Source organism: Crocodylus porosus, unplaced genomic scaffold (assembly GCF_001723895.1).
Source record: "Crocodylus porosus isolate Cpor-Errol unplaced genomic scaffold, CroPor_comp1, whole genome shotgun sequence".
NCBI lineage: Eukaryota > Metazoa > Chordata > Crocodylia > Crocodylidae > Crocodylus > Crocodylus porosus.
The window spans coordinates 7,249,053-7,260,222 of NW_017728933.1; positions in this window are offsets into that span (position 1 = coordinate 7,249,053).

Sequence of the window (11,170 nt, forward strand, 5' to 3'; positions counted from 1 at the left end):
CAGTGACAGAAAGGTGATCACTGTAGACAATTTTAGGGTTTGAAGTTTGGTTTGGAGTATACATGATGAGAGCGCTCTTATATTTGTGTTCACAACGTTAAACAGTACAGTTAAAATACACAAAAACAGAAAGAGGCTTTGTGTGTGTATATACGTACATACATAGATATACACATTCTTACATATATATACACACACATATACATATGTGTAAACTAGGTAAACAAAATAATGTATTTGATGGTTGGAAAAAAGAAAAGTTTCAAAAAGTATACAGTTATTCAAAAGCAAGTTCATCCCTTTAACAATTTCAGGTTCTTTCTACCTTGGATTTATAGTAATTCATACCAACACAATCCAGAAATGTGCTGTTAGTTCGTGTCTATCTCAAGTACAAGTGAGATATGATTGTCTTTTGTATTTGGCTCATTAAACATTCTTTAGTGAATCACTGTTGGGCAATTGTCACATTGCAATGAAAAAAGTTGCTAGTGAGACTCTTAATTTACTTGCCCCAAACAGCTTGCAGTTTGAATATAAAAGACAGGAAAGGATGGAGAAGGGAGGATTGTTATCCCTGTTTTATAGAGTAGTAATCAAAGCACAGTGGAATTAAATGACTTGCCCAGGGTCACATAGGAAATCTGTTACAGAGCCTAGAATTTGAACCAAGTCCTGCTGAGTGCCCATTTTATGCCTTGAGCATCAGACCATTTTTTCTCTGCCTTTCTAAGATGTTGTCATTGGTATTTGCAGCTGCTGCAATAGTGGGATTTGACTGTGTGTGGGCTGGTGGAAATATAACTCATAGGTTGAAGGTTGAGACATACTTCCATACACCAGACAATTTGTTTAATATTTTCTTTCATTTTTGCAAATTAGCAAGCTAAAGGTGAACAGGAGTGTAGATTCCAGCTACAGCCGTTTGTGTAGATGTTATAATGTCATTCATGTTGCCTTTCACTGACACTTTTATCTGGTTGTCCATAAATTTATTGTCATATACATAGACGTTTTTAGCATTGATCTTTTTCTTGTTTAATGCCTTGACATTGCACTATTGTTTCTGCAGACTTGCACTGACATTATTTTGCTTCATCTTGATATTAGAAAGTCATCTCTGCTCAACAGCAGGGGCATCTTTATGTTTTTCCATTTTGACATTTTATTACCACCTTAGACTTGTAGGGATATTGTCTCGGCAACCTATGACTCTAATGCTCACTGAAATGAGACTGAAGCGAATTTCTGTACCAAAAAAAAATGAAACCCGAGAGTAAGTAGTTTACCTGCTTCAAACCAATTACCTGGTCCTTCAGTGTCAAAGTATGTTATCTGTCTTAAAACCTTTGGTGAAGTACTTCACTTGCAGGGCATGCTATACCCCATACCCTTCATATTGTTGGAAGTTCCTGTGGAACATCCTCCTAATTTGTATGACATGCTCCATTATCAAGAGCCAGTAGCTAAAATTGGCAGTGGTATTAGCATAGTCATGCACAACTGTACTTGCAGTCAGCACGTGTGCCAAAGCCAATGTGGTTTTCGGTGCCAGGGAGTCCCAGAATCCCATCAAGGCCTTTTCTCTTGCTGTGGGTTTTGTGTGGAAGATGTTTAGATGTTACAGTAACGTGAGCAGCAGAAGACTGATAGGCAGATATAATGTCTCTGACAGAAGTTCAGTGATGGAAAGTTTATCAGCGACTTTGGTGTCCACCCATTAATGTGTTTTTTTCATAAAGCATTTATCCCATTTTAAACTTATCAATTTGACTTAAATATTGATAGCACTTAAATGAATTAATTCAGGTGGAGTGGGTTGGACTAGCAGTACTGGCTGCCAGTTAGGAATAGTTCCTCACATGGCTTTGAGCTCTGTGCTTTGTTACAGGTACGGGGATGGTAAATCTTATACCTTTGCAAGACCTGTGCATCCATGAAGTCTCATATATGCTCTCAAATTTAAATACTTCCAGAAGAGCCTCATGGCTCATTTAGTAGGGATGTGCAAAACAGCACCTTTCCATTTTGACTTCTGCTTCACTGTTTTGACAGAACAGTGTTTCATTTTGAATTTCATTTTGATTTGCAACCGCTGCTCTGTTTTGTTTCGATGCTGTTTTGACGTTTCACCCACAGGCATAATGGGGAAGCATGAAACTGCCTAAAACTTTGTCATTTGTTGGCTGATTCACATGAAATGTGCAAGGATGGTAGCTGCTTCTGAGGCTATGAAGCCTGCAAAGTTTTAAGGAGATAGGTGCAGGGGATTCTGGGAAATTGTACTTCAAAGTCTTGAAAGCAAAATTCGTGTCACGTGTGTCTGTGTCTATGTGTCTGTGTGTGAGTTTGCTAAAGCACAGGGGGTGAAAACTGCAGGGGTGTTAGCCCATGCTGAGGCGACAAAACCTGCCAGCTTTCAAAGAGATAGGTGCAGGGGGTTCTAGCTTCTGGGACCCTGCACCTCAGGCTGCTGACAGGCAAAATTTGTGACATGGGTGGATGACACTGTGTGTGTGTTAAGGTGTGCCCACACTGGCACTGGTGCTTCTACAGGACATGGTAGTGTTCCCCAATGAGGCTTCCTTCTCCCCTGCAGCCTTAGCCCTGCTCACTACTTTAAATGACAACAGGTATAAAATAACTTAGTGAGCAGCGAACACTAGCACAGTAGCACCAGCATCATCCAGACTTTTTTTCCTGTCCTGCAGGGGCTTCTTCTCCAGCATGCATATTAAGGTGCACCCACAGTGTGTGTGTGTGTGTGTGTGTGTGTGTGTGTGTGTGTGTGAAGGTGCACCCTAACTGTGTGACTCTGTGTGTACATGTTAAGGTGCATCCTTACTGGTGCTGGAGCATCTACACGACATGGTAGTGTGCCCCAGTGAGGTCTCCTCTTTCCCTACAGCCTCTGCCTGGTCCACCACTTTAAATGACAACAGGTAAAATAATAACTTAGTGAGCAGCTGCACAGTAGCACCAGCAGCATCTCAGGCAGCCAAACCGTCACAGAGCCTTTCTTTTTATAAAAGAATAGAATGGAATAAGTACAGATGTTGTGTTGAATATATATAAATGAAGTGTTACTCGTGGTGTGTGATTGGTTATGTTGTGTTTTCATGTTTATATGTTTATTATTTAAAAAAAAACCCTGAATAGTTAGAAATATATATCTTAGCAAACTTTTGTGTTGAAAAACCTTGTCAGGCTGAGTAAGCACCTGCAGTTGGTATGTCTGTGTGCTGTTCCTGGATGGAAAGAATAGTAAAGAAGCCAGAGGCTGGCATGCAATGCAGGCAAGAAAGCCAGTCAGTTCAAATGGAAATGGAGGCATCAGGGGATGAGGGGCAGGCTGGGACAGGGGAGGATGCAGCAGCGCAAGTAAAAGTGCAGAGGTACCTGGGGAGTCAGATGTTCGGCAAGTTGCAGTGTGTCAGAATTTCCCTGTCTATATTGAGTCCATGAGTTTCTGTACCTACTACCTAGGAGGCTGATAAAGTGAAGTTCATAGGCCCAGCTGTGAAAAGTGGCTTATAAATTCCCTCTCAGGACCAGAATTTCCCTTGCTAGGGCACTCAGATCCAGATCCAGCTCCAGCTCTTCCTCTGGCACTGGAAGGCTCAGCATGAGAAGTGAAATGGAGGTAGAGGAGACTGCCACTTGCACTGCTCCCCTCTCCTTGCTGCTTCTGGAAACCTCATCCCTGCTAGTTGTAGGAAAGAGGCTGCGTGTCCATTTGGGGGGGGGACGGGGGACTTAAACCTCTCCTTCTACCCCCTCTTCTACCCCTCTCTGAAGGCTTGCCAGCTGCCTTTCCACCATGCTTCATGGCGTGTTTCATAGTGTCTTGTTTTTATACAAATAGATAAATGTATCGGCATTCCTATATAAATTCTATAAGGTGTGTAGTATATGCCGCAAGGTATAAATGTGTAGAAATAAAAAATAAATGCATCTCCCTTCCTATATAAATCCGATAGTGTAATATTCAGTATAATTACAAAATTGAAAAGAATAAATCAATAAATAGAACAATAAAATAAAAGGGTCAAGAAGAAAGCAAAAGGTACTCTGGAATCCCACTTGCTAGGCTAGGATAGCAAGTAAGAAATCGTTCAAATCAATGCTAGTAGTAGCCTTCATTGTCTAAAGCTCTGAGATGCTGGAAGACACAGCTCAGTAACTGTCAGACTTCAAGGCAGAAAGCAGGCCAGTTCAATGCTGCATTTTATGCTGTTTTTCCATCCCCCCCCGAGCACTGGGATTGGAAGGGACCTCAGGGAAGGATCACAGTCACTGGCCAGCTGCACAGGCAATATGAGAGCAGTCCTTCCCCCACTTCTCTCCTCTTCCCCCTCCCTTTCCTTACTTTCTGTTTCCCTGCAGGCAAGCCCAGCTTGAGCTTCGAAACTCAAAATGTTTTGAAACTTTCAAAACATTTTGACTATCCTTGTTTCATTTCAAGTCTGTTTCAAAGCCTTTTGTTTCATTTTCATTTTGATATTTCAAGCTCAAAGCAAGTCGAAACAGCATCGAACTGATACAGCCAGCGAGATTTTGCACAGCCCTAATCAGTATTCATTTTCTGTGACTGACCACTCTTGCTGTTTTCTGTATTGTTGATCTTTACTAAATACCATGTCCCTGCAGGCTTTAGTAAATACATGAATTAAAGGAAATAGCAAATGTATTAGAGGATTTTATAGAGGCATCTAGACCTCATATTCCAGTCAATATCTTCAGTGACTTCCAAAATAATAATAAAAATAAAACAAAAAACACCAAACACATGTTGTTGCATAAGGGACAGGGTTACTTGGTTAAGAGTATTAGAAAAATCCCTCTCAGGTTGATTTTCTGACTGAATAGTGACTTTGGCTTCATTACTAATACCATTTATGGCATGAGAACTGTATGGCATACACATACATATTTTTTCTACAATCTTTTCTGCTGTCATTTTTCACTTTGTTCCCCTGAAAGTCATTTGATTAGAAGAATTCAATTGGTGCCTTTTATTTTTGTGACAGGAGATGGAAAGTAGGTGGGGAGCAGAAGTTCATCAGAAACAAATAGTATCAAATATGTCAAAAGACAACAATAAAACTAGATATGGTTCAGAGGAGCTCGAGTAGCAGTCAAAAGAAAGAGCTGGAAACAATAGACCTATACAGGTGATGAGTCATAGTGAAGAATGTGTTTGCAGAGAAGGGGTATCATCTTATTAGAAATGCATATAAATGTGGTGGTTTGTAATGGGATTTTATGGCTTCCGAGAGGACAGCTGAAGAGATTAAATGATTTAGCTTCTTGGAGACAGAGGGAGGAAAAGATCTTCTTGTGAGCAGAGTACTGGAGTGGGAAGGTTGTGGATACAACAGATGAGAAAGAATGAAATATTGGAAGATGATAGACAATGGAAATGCAGAATAGGATAAATGCAGGGCTCTTCCTACCTCTTCCTGGGTTTCTCACAGGACAGAGTTGGGGAAGGTTTATTTAAGGATGAGAGCAAATCCATCACATTTGTAAAGAATAAGCTATGCAGTAGGCTCACAGAATTCTCTAAACTGCTCAGATACTATAATGATAATCAGGGAAAAAATGTACCTTTTGTGTGTAGAGGTTTAGGCGTAGCCATGTTGATCTAAGGACATAGATGAGGTTCTTTGGGTGAACCTGATATCTTTTATTAGACCAACTTAAATAATTGGAAAAAAAATTCTTAGCAAGCTTTTGGGTTTAAAAAACCCTTCGTCAGGCTGAGGAGGCATTTGCAGTTGGTGTGTGCTCTTCCTGGGTGGAATGAATAGTAAAGAAGCCAGAAGTTCATAGGCTTGTCCGTGAAAGGTGTTTTGCAAATTCCCTTTGAGGATTAGAATGGAGAGATTGGAAAGAGAGTGCTTTTCTTGTGAGAAATGTGCCCCCACAGGTGCCTGGGTATTTTTCTCTTTGATAGATTTCCAGTGTGCACTCATTCTGGTGTGCAGTTGTTGTTTGGTCTCTCCTACATATTTCCCATGGGGGCATTTGGTAATCCTTAGAGGGAACTTACAAAACATTTCTCACAGATGAGCCTATGAACTTGACTTCATCAGCCTCCTGGATACAAAAAATCATGGACTAAATATAGACATTGGATTTATGACATTATAACCTGGTTGACATGTGACTCCCCAGGTACCCACTATTTACCTGATACATTCATCCCCCTTTTCTTTCCCCCCGCCCCCGCCTGTCTCTCACCCACTGACTCCTCAATTTACATCTTCACTGACTGCCTGTCTTGCATGCATACCAGCCGAGTCTCTGGCTGCTTTACTGTTCACTGCATCCAGGAAGAGCACACACTAACTGCAGAAACTTCCTCAGCCTGACAAAGGGTTTTTAAACCCGAAAGCTTGCTAAGACATTTTTTTCCAACTATTTAATTTGGTCTAGCAGATTCACCCAAAGAACCTTGTCTGCCTATTGTGTGTACTTATTTGTCTTATTCTTTGGGAAACTACTCCAAGGAATATTTCTGGAGCACTTTTTTTTGTTCTAGTGAACAAAAAGCAGCTTAGTAAGAATATTCATTACAATAACATGGTACAACAAACTAGGTGAGCCTCTTTATTCATGACTTAGGACTTTCCTATACTGTCTTGTGTTTCAAGACTACCTTTACTGTGCAATACCTCATGTTCCTTATGCTAAGGAGTAAAGGAGTCATTGGCAACGTGTAGCGGGTGCTCATGGGTGTACGTGCACCTCCTGAGGTTGGCCGTACACCGCCTGGGAGTGCCAGCTGTAAAACTGGAAGTGCCACCAATCCCCCCACCACAGCTGGTGATCGGTGGCTAGGGGACACCCTCCCCCACCCCAGACTCAGGAGGCACCAGTTGCCCATGAAAGGAGTGGTTCCTACAAGTCTGTCTATGGAAGAGGCAGTTGTTAAGTGTTATTAATTAACGACCAGACATGACCCAGAGAAAATACTGGGATGATTGAAGTCTGGGGGATACAATTTTCTCCAATTTCTTTGCAAGGTTTGAAGAGTGTCAAATCCTAAAAGAGCAGCGCAAATAACTGGGGACAATGCTAGGATGAAGCAGAAGCTTAGTTCAGAGGTGCAAAAGGGGAATGATTGGATGGAAAAGAGAGAGAGACTTCTTGATTCAGAAGAGAAGACACATGGAGGAGGCCAGGAAACCAAGAGACTGGAGAACACGTCAGTCTACCTGTAACTAGAGAGCTTAAGAGGCCTAGTGTGTTGGGATTCAAACATGGAAGCCTTGAGGGCATCAAGCTTGGGGATGATCTGCAAGATAGTAGATAGTGTTTGGTAGTATATGGTTATGTAAATGGTGGCAAAAATGCATCCTGGTCAGATAAACCTGTGAAATGAAGGCTATAACATTCTGAGAGGGACTTACACAGCCTGAAGTACAATGAGATTAGTATGGGAATTTATTTCATTCGAATAGTTTCCCTCGTCTAGGATAATATTATTTTTTATTTTAATTTGTCTTTTAAATACAGTACCTTTGTAGTTCTTCATTTAAAAATATTCTACCCAACTCTCAGAAATCTGTGAATGGTCAGTTTTTTTCTTTCGAGTTAAAATGGATCACTTAGAGCTTTCAGTATAATTTTGAAAGCATAACTCCCTTAGAAGTTAAATATTAAGGGATTCACATCTGTTACTGTTATCAAGATTTTAAAACATGACCTGACAACTAATAGCAACATACTCACTTCATAAAATAATTTAGTGTTTGTTTCTAACTCCTCTTTTTCGATTGGTCTTTCTTCATTTTTGTTTCTTGTATTATCAAAAAAGATTTTCTGTTTATTGTCATAAAAAGATTTCATGTCCCTGTTGTATTAATGTGCAGAACATAAAACACAAAGCGTTTCCTGAAAGGTAATTTCCAAGAATGAAAAATACAAGCATTGTGTTTGATTGTTTGGTCTGCTGTCACTCATTGTTGCATTAAAACAACTATTTTTCTATAACTATGAATGGCCTAAATCTTGAAAACTGACAGTGATAAATGAAAAGCAGTAATAATTTGAAAACAAAACTCTTCCAAAGTTCCAGGAGGCTTCAGATGAATTAGGAAGTAAGTTGATGTGCAAAAAAGCTGTTTAATTAAAAAAAAGAAGCAATTAGTTAAATAAGAAAATATTAAATTAATAAATTAAGTTTAGAAAGGGCTTTTTCTGGGCAAGAGTGTTCCAGCCACCTCAACTAGAACATTTTACTTATCTTGAGAAATGTGTGTGTATGTACATTGTATAAAACATAAAATATAGCCTTCTAAAAGGGATTTGTGAGTCCCGAGCCTGTAAGTTGTTCCAGGTGGCTGAAAGCAGGCAGTGTCTGAGCCTTAGAGTGTCAGCTCTTTGCTATAGGTGTTTGCCTTCCTTTATGCTTGCTCACTACAAGTAAAATGGCACACCGACTGCGACAAGGGGTTGCTGAAGGCCACTGTTAACTTAAATATTTATGGTACGTGCTCATGCACATGCGTGTGCATACACAGTTACACACACAGTATATTTACATTAGACTCAAGTAATAGCTGTCTGGGAGCAGAGTTTCTGCCTCTGAAACAATGGGCTACTGTCAATTCAGATGATCAGAAAAGGAGGTGAGTTGCAAGATGTAGAATATGGCAAGTCAAATGTATTTTCCTGTTTCAACTGTGTACTTCTCAATTATTTTTACCAAGAGTTGAAAGACCTGATAATCTGTCTAGTCTTGTTTTTATACTGATTGCAGCAGCTGAACTGTTTAGGTCTTTAATGTGAAGTAACGTCTGGGGCCAAGTCGTGCTTGCCTGAATCACACTGCTTCCATAATTTTACCCTCCAGTGAAGCCTATACGATTCTCTTGCATGGGATCTGATATACACAGACTCAAGATGAGTAGTGAGCAAGGGGATGGAATTTAAAATCAGTAGACCTATTCTTGCTGAGGTCTCTAGGAAATGGCCTTTCATCTTGAAAACGGCATTCTGGGCAGAGCAATGGCAGTAGTTCAGTAATGGCTCTCTGAAGGTAGAAGTAAAGGGCCATGTTTTGATTTTACTGGCACTACTGGGAGTCTGAAGTAACTCCAGTGCATTAAATGGAGTTTGCCCAGATCTATAGTGGTTTAGTGGACAAAAGAATCTAGTCTCATACCTACTTTACCTGGAAAAGAAAAGGTAGTGAGTCCATTCATGTCTGTATAACTGTATGTAAGATGCTGAAATGGCAGGCCACTGGAAAAAAAAAAAAAAACAGTGTGTGATTTCCTAATTTACCTGGGTTGTGTAGGTAATGAAATTTGTATTGGACAATATCATTTGCCCGTAGAGATGGCATGTAGTTAGTTGTGGAACCTCTTTCACTGCAGGTTTGAAGAAGAAGTTGAATATGTCTCTCTCTGGGAGGGTTTAGGAGCAATGAATGTTGTATTTACGCATGTGGATGGAGAAGGGAAAGGGGAGAGAGGGAGGTGGAGAAGGAATGGACTAGATGACCTTTGAAGTCCCTTCCAACCTTATGTTCCTGGTCATGAGGCTGTAAAGAATGAAAATCTGACTGTGGAAAGCGCTTTAATTTTATAAACGAATAGAAGCTAGTGGCCACGCTAGTGCCTTGAAGCACCGAGATTTTACTGATTTAGGCTTGATGTCTATTGTCTTCTTTCAAAACATTCACTTGCAAAATTTTGGAAGGATGGAATGTGAAATCTTATTATGCCAGCACTAGTATCATAGCACAATCTCGTTCACCCTGAGCTGTGACACTTAATACTTGTAAAGCACTTCCAGGTGCTTTATGAGCGATTGCTGTGCAAACCCATCCTATTTCGGCCGAACAAAACATTTTAAATAACATGTTCATCAGATACAGTTGGGAGCTACAGACTGAGATACAGAAGGGGTATATTAAATAATGGAAACAAACAAGGCATTAAGTGCGGGATTATTGGTCGGTGAAAGGAGAAATGGAAGACGTGGTGAGGATGAGGACCAGAAGAAAAAGAGTATGAAAACCAGGCCAAAATATTGAGAGTAAACAAAGAGGCGTATTTCTCATTTCTTAATGTAACCTTCCTTTTTTAGGGTCAGTAAAAGTTAAAAAGGGCACATCGGGCCAAGCTTATATAAAAAATTCATTGCTAGATTTGTGCTGCAGCGGTGACTGAGAAAACAAGAGCACTTGTTCAGCCTGCCATAAAACCTGTTGCAATCCTTGGGAACCATTGCCAGTGTTTCATATAGTCATTAGAGATTTTGCAGTGTACTCACCAGGAAATGTTATCGTAATTAGGGTTAGGGCCTGACATTGAAGTGCAGGGGCAGCATGCTAATAGGGGAATATAAAAATATTTCTATCTTAATATATGTCTGAAGCACCACAGAGTGATTCTTCTGTTTGAGGGGGCTAATGGGGCAAGTAAAGCAAGTCTTAAGTATCGTAAATCATGTTAAATATTTTATATGTAAAACTCTGGTTATTCTAACACATTAAGTGGGTGTGAATGCAATCCCTGTCTAATTAGGTAACCATATGGAGAAGAGTAGCATCTTCATATACAAAAAAGAAGGAACATAGTTCCTTAGTGGATTTCTTTGAGAAGATGGGAGCTCAGAGACACCAATTTGCTTTCTATCCTAACCTCGTGTACTGTATGGTAATGCATTATCTTGCTTACATTGGCTAAGGATTATAGAAGCCCTTAGAGAAGTAAATGGGTTAACTCTTGTCAGGTAAAATTTGTAGCATCAGGCCTTGGATGCTTAAATGTGGCACAGCAGTGCTTTCTAGCAGTTATGCTGCTATGGTAGGCAAAAAATCTTCCAAAATCAATCTGTGAGTGAGCTGAAGAAGGGTGCACAGGATTATTTCCTTGTCATTGTAGTGTAGCATAGCTTTTTGCAAACATATACTGTAATGTTGATGCCTAAAGACTTTTTGTGAATAAAATCAATGTCAGGTAATAAGCAAAATGGATTCTGTGGAAGTCCTGTGTCCACACAAGGTGGCAAAGGCATGCAGTAAGGCAGCGGCCCTAGATTTTAGGAGGGCAGACTTCAACGAGCTAAGGAGGATAGTTGGAGAAGCGCTGAGGTCCCGGAGGGGAGGGGAGCCAGGTGTCTAAGGAGAGTGGTCGCTTCTTAAGGAGAC